Source organism: Strix aluco, chromosome Z (assembly GCF_031877795.1).
Source record: "Strix aluco isolate bStrAlu1 chromosome Z, bStrAlu1.hap1, whole genome shotgun sequence".
Classification (NCBI taxonomy): domain Eukaryota; kingdom Metazoa; phylum Chordata; class Aves; order Strigiformes; family Strigidae; genus Strix; species Strix aluco.
Window position 1 is genome coordinate 29,111,481 of NC_133971.1, and position 10,468 is coordinate 29,121,948.

Here is a 10,468-nt window from a genome sequence, read left to right on the forward strand (position 1 = left end):
TCCCTAATTTTTGTAAAAAATATTTATAGCTGAAATCCACCCAAGGAAAGGCAAGAAACTGCATACTGATGTGTACACCAACTGGATCCTACTAAGATATGTACTTATCCTTGCAAGGTGGAGTCTAGAAGTAAATTTAGAAGAGACACAAAGGTTTTAGGAATGTCAGATTTCACATTCACACTGTCTGGCTGACAGCCTCTGCATATATACCTCACTGTAGTTGGCCAAATCTGGGCTTAAAACAGTGACTAGATTTTTCACTCATTCCTTGGCAATCCAGTTGGGCAGGAAACAGGTAGGTTGAACTAGTGCCATGCATGATATACAATTTCTATATTTGTGTATCAAGAGCTAATAAGTGGCATCCATTACACCCTGCCTGGTTTTCATCTACCTATTTTAATTCTACACAAAGAACCTCCTACATGAGTTGGCCATGGCCAGACAGAAAACATGGGTGAACCATCCACCTTCAGAGATGACTTGCCTCTGGGTCATGGAAAGCACCCTGGGAGTTAGTCCTCTGTGGAGAGATACTGTAAGTAGTCATAGAATAGTTGGATCATAGATTTAGAAAAAACAGAGCTACGTATACAAATAGGAAACCAAAATCTTAAAGTAAAATATGTATAGGTAAAAACAACTCCTTTCAGGAAATTTTACACTTACAGCAGTGTAAGCATGAAAAAAAGTTGTTAGAATATCTCAGTAAGTGACTTGGAGGTGACAAATATACAGGAGCCTTACACTTTAACCCATGTGGAAAATCTCATTTTATTTAATCTTTTGTTTAATTTAGAAACTTTATTTACACTTGTTGCCATCTGAGCTCTCATTATCTTGTAGAGCAGTACTACCTCCTCCATTATATCCACAAACACCTTTATTAATTGGAACTTAGTGCTATGCGATAGAACTGTAGGATCGAACTGCAGTGGCACTGAGGCTGGATGGCATCTCTGGAGAGTGCCTAGTCCCACCCCTGCCCATAGCAGGTCAGCCACAGCAGGTTGCTCAGGGCTGTGTTCAGTTGGGTTTGAATATCTGTAATGATGGAGACTTCACAGCCTCTCTGGGCAGCCTGTTCCAGTGTTTGACCACCCATATGGGAAACAGAAGTTTTGTTTACATGGAATTTCCTGTATTGCATTGTATGCCTGTTGCTTCTTGTGCTGTCCTGGACACCACTACAAGATCTGTCTTCTTTGCTCACACTGTCTTTGCTCGCACCATGTATACACAGTGATTAGGTCCCCCCTGAGCCTTCTTTTCTCCAGGCTGGACAGCCCCAGCTCTCTCAGCCTTTCCTGATATGAGAGATGCTCCAGTCCCTTAATCATCTTCAAGGTGCCTTTGCTGGGCTCACTCCAGCATGTCCTTTTGTACAGGGAAGCCCAGCACTGGACACAGTACTCCAGATCTGTCTCACTGGGGCTGAGCAGAGAGGAGGGATCACCTCCCTCCACATCCTGGCAACACTCTTATCAAATGCAGACTAGATTGTCAGAGGGCACACTGCTGCCTTCTGGTCAACTCAGTGTCCACCAGGGCCACCCTGACTCGGGACATGTCGTGCAGAAATTACATTTTGCCATACTACTGTCATCTGCACTAGGATTAAATAAACTCTCCTCTGTTAAATCATTGCATACTTGATTCATGATGGATTAAATGCAAGAAGAAATGACTCCCTATGACTTTAGGACTGCAAGGTCTGAAAAGAAAAGAAAAAAAGAATAGTTGTGAAATTCTGAAAGTATAACAACAACCATACTGCAAACCTGAGATTAAGGTGATGCTAAAGCTTCAGCTCAGGCTCAAGATGAAGTAGTTGTGTAGAGCACGACTAAAAAGCTTTATGTTAGGAAGGGTTGAGTTCTTTCAGCGTTAAACAAAATGTCCATTTCATCACTCACCGTGCCTTCCCATAGCACTCTTTCTTAAATGGACTGAGTACACAAGAGTCTTATTGTCATAGTTTAAAATTATTTCCATTCTGACTCTGGCAAACTGGTCTAGGATTTGAGTTCAGGAAAAAAGGGCTTTATACTGAAATTTCCTTGCCATTAATCTGCCTCTAGGATGTGCCTGGAGGGAACAGGTAACCTGGTCACTTTGGGAAACTATCTTGGTATTGCAGAAAGGTATAGAGAAAAACAAGACCACAACTGACAAGGAGGACTTTACCTAGTGACTGGTGGGTCAGCCCCACTTGATTTCCACCTTCTCCTTGCTGGCCTTTGAGAAGGTGGGGAATGGCAGCAGTGCCCCTTACAGAGCCCAGCACCTGCACACTTTGCACAACGCCTGCCCTAGCTGGGCAGGGAGAGCACAACCATCCATGGCCTGAGCACCCGCCTGGTCACAGAGGGACAGCCAGCTGTCCTCACGCCGGTGGATGTTTGGTGGCCAGTTCTGGAGCACCCTGACAGAGCTTTTTCAGTCAAAAAGCTTTAGCTTTTACAGATAGTGGAGTATCCCCCAATGCAAAACTTGCTTACAAAGTTGCTATGTGCTGTGTGAGTAGCAATTCTGGGCTAACAGTTTTCAGATGTAGCAGTAAGGGGGCATGCTCTGCTGGGTATGGAAGCTTTAGGCAGAGGTTCTGCAATGCGAAGAAATGAGAGGCAAAAAGTTTTTGGGATAAAACTCTTTTCTTCAGTCCATTAAATTCCTTGCTCAGAATTAGAGGAGAGTGACTCATGGATTTTGAACTAAGAGTAAAAACTCATGAGGCTGTGAGAATTACTTGTAATAATTTAACCTCAAAGCAATGATGGTGTAGCTAACTATAAAGGGGTTTGTGTCTAACAGAGGAGGATATGAGCAGAAGGTTATGCTGAGTGCATGATCTTCTGTAATTTATGGCAACCAATAATAAGTCCAGGCTTACAGAAAGCATACACGTGTTAACAACAGGGTCCCTGTAGCAATGTCTTGATTCAGCTTCTGGTGTTACTTCCACTCAGTGTGCTCAGAGTTGTCTTGTTTGTGGGAGCAGGATGAAAAGGGGCAAGGGGAACCTCTGCAATGCAGTAATAAAAGAGCTTATCTTTGCACTTGACCACTTCCTACTGCTCACTGCACAACAGCTCACACTTCACTTCACACAGCACCAAAGCACACACTTGGTGGGTATGGGTTGATGCCATTCCAGCAGGTAGAAGAGAAGACTTGCATGCATTTTCTTAGCTGGCTTTGTTTTAGCTTTCACTTGGCACTCATTTTGACACCTGCAAATGCTCTTTAGCTCTTCAGTAAGTGACACATTGCTTGAGGCTGGGGTCCCAGCAGAAGGTTGTCTTTGAGTTAGATTCTCTGTAGCCCAACTAATAAAAGTAGGCCTCCTCCTACCACTTTTTCTCCTGGCATGGGAACATCTGTACAGTGTATCTTCTCTATCCAACTGACTATATCTGTGACACTTGTTGAATTTGCTATCTTTGAGACTGCTGCTGTCTGTAAATGTAGCTGAAGTAGTTTCAAAAGTGGAGAGTAAATGCAAAATGAAGAGTAGATGCAAAATGTTTTGGGAAACCAGGCTAAAAAAAATTTGTTCTCATGTGCTTTCCCTGTCATCCTCTCCCATGCCGTTAGTCTTGTGTACCTTTCTAAGCTCCTTCCTTTCCTGTCACACATGATATCCCCTTCTGTCTAGGACATACCAGTGACTGCTACAGTCTAAGTGCTGAGGTCCGTGTTTCCCTTTACACATAACAGCAATTGAGTATTGGTACTACTTGTTGTGCTCAGGACCGGGTTCTTGTGCTGCAAAACAGCCCACTCCACAGTAATTGTAAAGGCTTTCTACAAAGCAACCAGCTCAGCATGCTCATGTGGAAGCTGCAAAATAAACAAGGAATAATAACGAATCTGCCACAGCTGGGAAATGCCACATGTGGATGAGGATAATCCATTCATTAGGTTCTGAACACAAAGTCCCACCAGAGAGTATCATAAATCCATGTGATGTCCCTGAATGCTGGATTTTTCATTTGGGCATATGACGAAACTGAAAAATGTGTAAAATGAAAATCACATGTACTCCAAAGCAACCCCATAGCACTGGAAGCTGGTAACATCTGAAAGTGAGTAGGCAAAACTGACACATAAAGATGTGCTCTGAACCAATTTACAGCAAAGGGTAAAGATCATACTGCATCTGAGTCAAAACAGGGTAGGCACTACTCCCTAGTGACTGTACATCCAAAGTCTCTTGTGTACTGATTATACCAGAAAATGTATGGAATACATTACAATTATGAATGTTCCTCTGGCATCTTATTTCAGAAAAGTCCATGAGAGTAGCATAAAATATAGGGCTCAGTCTTTCAACCTGCAGTCATAACCGTCCCAATTTGCTGTCAAAGATGAAGCAGAGATGTTTATCTCCACACAACCACTTGTTAGGAGACACAAGTATTCTGACAGAAGGAAGGTTTTCAGCAAAAACAGTTTCAAGTTTTTCTAAGACTCTGTGTTTTCTGGTACTTGTTTGGAGTTAACAGCTGAGTCCAGAGGACATGTCTTCAAAATGCTTGTATGGTGCATTCTGCAGTTGCATACTTGATTATACTTAAGTGGAAGTGGTTTATCTTCAAACTGTTATGCCATTGGTTTCCTCAGGAGCTTTCAAAATGTGGCCTAAATCTTCAAAGAAAAAAAATAAAGTCTAACTCAGTCCTATGGCTGATGTTTTATTATGCAGCTGACCTGATTAATTCCTTCCTACAGTTATTTTTGACCATTCTGTCCTTGCTGTTGTTTTATATTGAGGAAATGCATTCTTGTGTTAAACAAATATACTATAGTGTTTGGGAGATTAAAGCCACGAGGCAAAATCTGAGGCATATGCAGAGACTTGGACTTGGAGTGCAGGGAAAATGAAGGCCATCTGCTGTGTATCTTACTGCTAGTGAAGTCTATGAAAAGAAGATACAGTGAATATTGGGACTGATGTTTGGACCAAAGGAAGGCCAGAAATCCTGTGTTCTGCATATCCCAGGTGACAGTGCCTGCCTGAAAGAGAAAGTCACCTAACTTCTGGCAAGCCATCTTTAGAGCACAACAACATTGCAAATCTCTTTCTGCTTGTTAATGTCTTACAGATTTTAAATGGCTGAATGGAATGCATCCATGGTGTAGAAACTACCACCATTTCCCGTCCTGCTTGGCAGCTCCTTACTTCAACAGGAAGACTGGTGATTGGTTAAACTGAGCAAGAAGTAAACACAGGCCATCTGCTCCTAAGAAAGTGGCAGAGCAATTCTGAAGGAGCTGGTGACAGTGTCCATTGGTCTTTGTCAGCTGAAGAGTTCAAATTCATGGAGTCAGGAGACAGGGAGCATCAAGCATGCTAATACATGGAAGCATCTGGATGTTTGTTTCTTTTTTTAAGAAAAACTTATATCCAAGAGAAGGGTTGCATCTCAGAAAGCCATCTAGGGCCAACAATATCTGGTGAGCTATTGCTAGTCATTCCAGATCTGGGTAAAACTTGGTTTAGGCAACAAAGAGATGACTCCCATATTTCAGCCCAGTTTTTACAGTCTGCAGGAGGACAACATCCTGTGCAAGCAGGATTTCTGTCTCTGTTTTGGACAACTCAATGGTGAGTTTGTGGCCCTGTCCTTTGGTCATTTTCCATGGGGATTCTAGGAAAAGGGGCAAGATCTCCCTAAGATCTGAATCGCTGTATGGGGCTCTGCAGTGGCTTGGCCCTGGATGCACTGCAGATGTGCTGTGTGACCTGAGGGCTCAGTTCTGCTCCCTCCAGAGCTGCTGGTGAAACTTCTCTCTCTGTTCCTCACCTGAAAGGTGGGAGAAGAGCACTTCACAAACAAGAACAGATGTGACAAGGTAATGCTTTTTTGTCAGGAACCCTGGTGCCATGAAAATTTTGTCAAAAATGCCGACTAATAAATTCTTTAAAAATAAGCATCTTCACCTCCACCCATATAGATCACTGGATTAACAAAGTAGTGTAAGATCCTCCCAGTCCACCCACAGAATATACAGGTTTCCAGAGCACTGATGATCTTCCTAGGCAGAGGGAGGACAGTATGTTGTGTCCTGTCTAACAGGAGAGACGTCCCTGTGGGATGTGCTTTGGGAAAGCTTGTTCACCTTTTTTGGTCTCTCCTCCACAGCCTCCTACTGAGGGTAGAGACACCCTCAGTGACAAACACTGTATCTTTTTTTGCTCTGATATCTCAAAGTACTTCATAATGACACTAACAGGTCCCAACCCATGAGGAGGTACTGCAGCAGTTCACGGGGAAGAGGAGGGACTTTTGGTTGCCCTGATTTCAAGTGGCTTCTGGGGACAGCAGAGCGAAGCAGGCTGCAGGAGGGACCGGGACAGATTGCTTGCCCTGAGTTGTCCTCGGGTGGCTGTCAGAACGTCTCACCAAGGGTTGAGGTGAAGTGCAGAGGCTGGTGTTGTGGTCTGTCTGGCACCACACCCTGAGGCAGAGCCACATCCTCAACACAGGTATTTCGGCTCTCTTCTCTCACCACTAACCCACACTCTCTGTGGTAAAGTAACCTTAACAAAATATAATAAAAACAAGCTTCCATATGCTGTAATCGCTAGACATATTCCCTCTCATATGGGACATGTACATGAAAAGAGTGAAGGACAAGCCATGGATAAGAAAGGAGGCATGTAAAATCACTTTAGCATGTGGCTGCTAACACCAAAATCCTCAACATTTATTGCATGATGCTTGGTAATGTAGTTTGGCCTTCAAATGCTTTGCAGCATTAGCAGAGGGACAAGCAGGGCGCTGGTAAGAGGCCTGGCTTGGAGCTGACTGCAGCATGCTGCAAAATGTGCAGGGCTCAGTGAAATTTCTTCAGGACTCACCTTAAAAGCAACAAGCTGAATGCTGAACCCTGACTGAACTTTCACTGAAGTGTTTACTTTAGTGTAATCAAGTGACTGGAATAATGATAATGATAATAACCACCATCGTCATAATCATCATCTTTGCCATTGCAATACCATTGCAACAAAAGCTAGTTAGATACTCAAAGCTTCTTGGAAGGACTTCCTTATAATTTACACCCTTTAGCTGAAATACAGATTCTGATGCACTGGTACCATACATCTGTTCTCCTGACTTTTTAACCATAGAGTGCTAGTTTATTGCTGAGCTTAAGGATAAAAGAAGCAAGAAATGAAAGTTAAAAAAAAAAAAAAAAAGTAGTTTGCTCTCCACTAAGTACATTCAGATGTCAGCTTCCAAAAATCCTACAGAGTGTTTCATTCCCAGATTATTTTACCTTCCTGCTTATGAGGCAATGTTATCAAATAGGTTTAATCACAAAAGGGCCAGGTTTTAGAATGGGGAAATGTTATTTGCAGATATTGTCAATAAAGTAAATTAAAAATAGCTGCTGTATATCAGCACCAGCATGTCAAAACTTCCAAAAGGACAGATTTGTGACATAACTATTCTTGAGCATACCATCAGTCCTTGTTTGGATAAAAGTTTTCTAAGATATCAAGGTTAGAGATGGGAAGTTCAACAGTGATTCATATTACACATGAACATACACCTGCTCCAAAGAAATACTGTTCCTGTCAGCTCTTGTCTAGGGGGAAATGTAGCTGACCACAGGACAGTGTCTAAGTTTGTGCCATCTTCCAGACTGAAAGAGAATAAACCTTTCAAGAGCTCCCAAGAAAACAAATTACGTGTCAGTGTCTAGCTTTGGCAAGGATGTCCTTGCTGGCAAGGTACAGGGGGTTTCTACTGTGCATGTTCCTACCCCAGAAGGTGTTCAAATATGGCATTTACCTGCACCCATGACAGATACTTACTACACAATAGGATGCAAGTGGGTATTGCTGTCTTGTTGGGCAACTCTTTATTGAAAGTGATAGCATTCACCTCTCTTAAATGGTTTAGTTTAACCCAAAGAGCGTATCTGAGCCAAATTTAACCTAAATCCAGCCTGCTTCTACCAGTTTCAGAGACAGCCGTGATTTTAATGGCTTTTGTATTTTTACAACCCCTTGCTCCTGATTCTGCAGATAATCTGGGGCCATGGCATTTGGCTTCTTTTATAGAGAGCTTGAACATCTCAGCAGAAGCCTTATGGTCACACAGAAGACTTAGCGAAAGAACAGGGAGTATAGGTTCTATAGTGTATAGGTTCTATAGTGTATAGATGTATAGATTCTATAGTCTATAGATGTATAGATTCTCAAGTTTAAAATTAAATTTGAAAAGCCTAAATATTGTTTTGTGGGCTGCTTTTTAGTATACAGAGCATATTCTTTCTGCTTTACCCTCCCTACTCACTTTTCTGAGTGTCATTTCTCCTCAAATACAGGAACTGCTGTAGCTTCTGTAAGTCGTCTGAACCAAACACAGCACAATGCCTCTTCCCAAACACACTCCTCAGGTTTTAATTGCAGTTTAGAGCAGAGATCATGGGGAAACAATCTTGTGCAGCTAAGCAACATCTATGTCAGGATGCAAGTCAAGAAACTCTACCTTGTGCTTTGCTTTTCTGTTTGTTTTCCTGGAAGACACTTTCCTTCCTACAGTCTCATACACTTTTTGGGAGAGTCTGATAAGGCAAATCCCTCTTTGCTCCACTTTGTATGGCTGTGGTAGCCTTAAGAGAGAGGGATAGACTCTGAGGCCTGTCTTTAGCCAGAAACAGGTTAGTTGCTCAAAGCCTGATAACAACTGAAGTGTAGAGATGGGGCTAGAGAATGCTACAACTGCCTTTCACCCACAAGTAACTTCTAAGGTCTATTTCAGGGAGGCAGTGCTATCCTCTCCTGGGGAAGAGACTGCGAGTTGTTTAAAAGCACTTTTAAGAAAGCTGCATGCACAGATATTCTAGCTAGGCATGAAGGGTTCCTTCATGCTTCCCTGTGTGAGCTGGCCAGCAGTAAGGGAGTAGCAAATAAAAGATTAGAGAGGCACAAATGGAGTGGCTGTGGCAGGATTTTCACTTTTTGATGCCTGTTTGCACAAGTATCAGGTTGTGGGCTGTGATTACTTGCTTCATTTCTCCTGTGGTGTATGCAAACTGTGCCTTAAGAGTGTCACAATATGTGACCAGACAGACACAGGAAGGAAAAGTTAAATGGATCTGAACTGTAGCTGCAAGCCTTTAAGCTAAGCTAAAGGCATAATGTAGCTCATAGTGCTCATACTGCCTTGGCCAACAGAGGAGGGAAAAGCCAAGCAGCCAGAGATGAGATGTGTAGAGCTGGCCTCTCAGGCAAACTGGGAACTGTTTTGTACCTTCCCTCAAAGGGGAAAAAGGTTTTCTCTGGACACAAGGCTAATGCCTTGGTCAGTGTGAGGGAGGAAGGAGCACAATCACCTTCCTGACAGCTGTCCTTCCTGACAGCTTTGATGCGCTTCATAGGGTGCTTGAAGAATTGCTGACAGCAGTTGATTAGGAGTAGTTCGTTGCTGCTGAACACTCTTTCTTCAAGTCAGTACATGGTTGAGGCACCACATATTCCCTCATCGCTACTACCCTGACATTTTGTCCCTTGTCCGGTCCTGCAGCCACTCCTTCCTGATCTGTGTTCACACCCAAGGCTAGTAGCTGGCCTCCTGCTGTGACTACTCCAACACAGGTTCATGTCCTCACTCTGCTGTCTTCCAGCTCTCCTTGAGCACAGTTTGTCACACCCACATGTTTCATGCATTAAGCTTCTTCATCACAGACATAACCATCACAGTTATGAGGCTCCTAATGCCAGGGTTTCTTTGCTGCAGGAAAAGGTGCTCCTCTATATGCACCTGTATGCAGTCTATAGGCTGTCTATAGGCTGCTTGACTAACCCTCTCTTTAGCCAGCTCTTTTTATTTCCCCCTAATAAGATATTTACTCACTCAAAGGCTGTTTCTACCTCTTCTCAGCTCAGCAAACTGTGCTGAACTGAGCTGTAACTGAGCATTAAGCCCACTGAAAGGCCCATCTTATTCCCTGACATATGCTTTTTTCTATTTAGTAGTATTGCTGTGAATCAAGTTTGATAATGCATGTCCTCTATAACTAAGGCTATAGGACTTGTGTTCATTATAGCAGCATCCTACTGTAAGCTTTTCATGCTAGGTGCCAGTGAGCCTCCTATATATCACAAGTAATCTGACTTTAGCAAATAGAGTGCTTCCATGTGGATGGGCATGCGGTTGTGAGGACACATGAAGGCATGATTTGCAGGCTGGTGGTGCTCTGCATCTGTTTCATGGGTTCCTGCTCAGTGAATTTGCCCGTACCCTTTACAGCTGCTGTTATGTACCAGCAGGTCAGGCTCTGGATGGACTTGTCTGTATGAACACTGCAGGCACATTCCCAGACTTGTGGCATTAACACGGCTACTTAAAACTTATGTTTTGTGCGGGGATGCAGTGCTTATATGCTTAAAGCCAGCTTTCAGCCCACAGCCCCTTCTCTGCAGTGACATGTTCTCATGGTGATT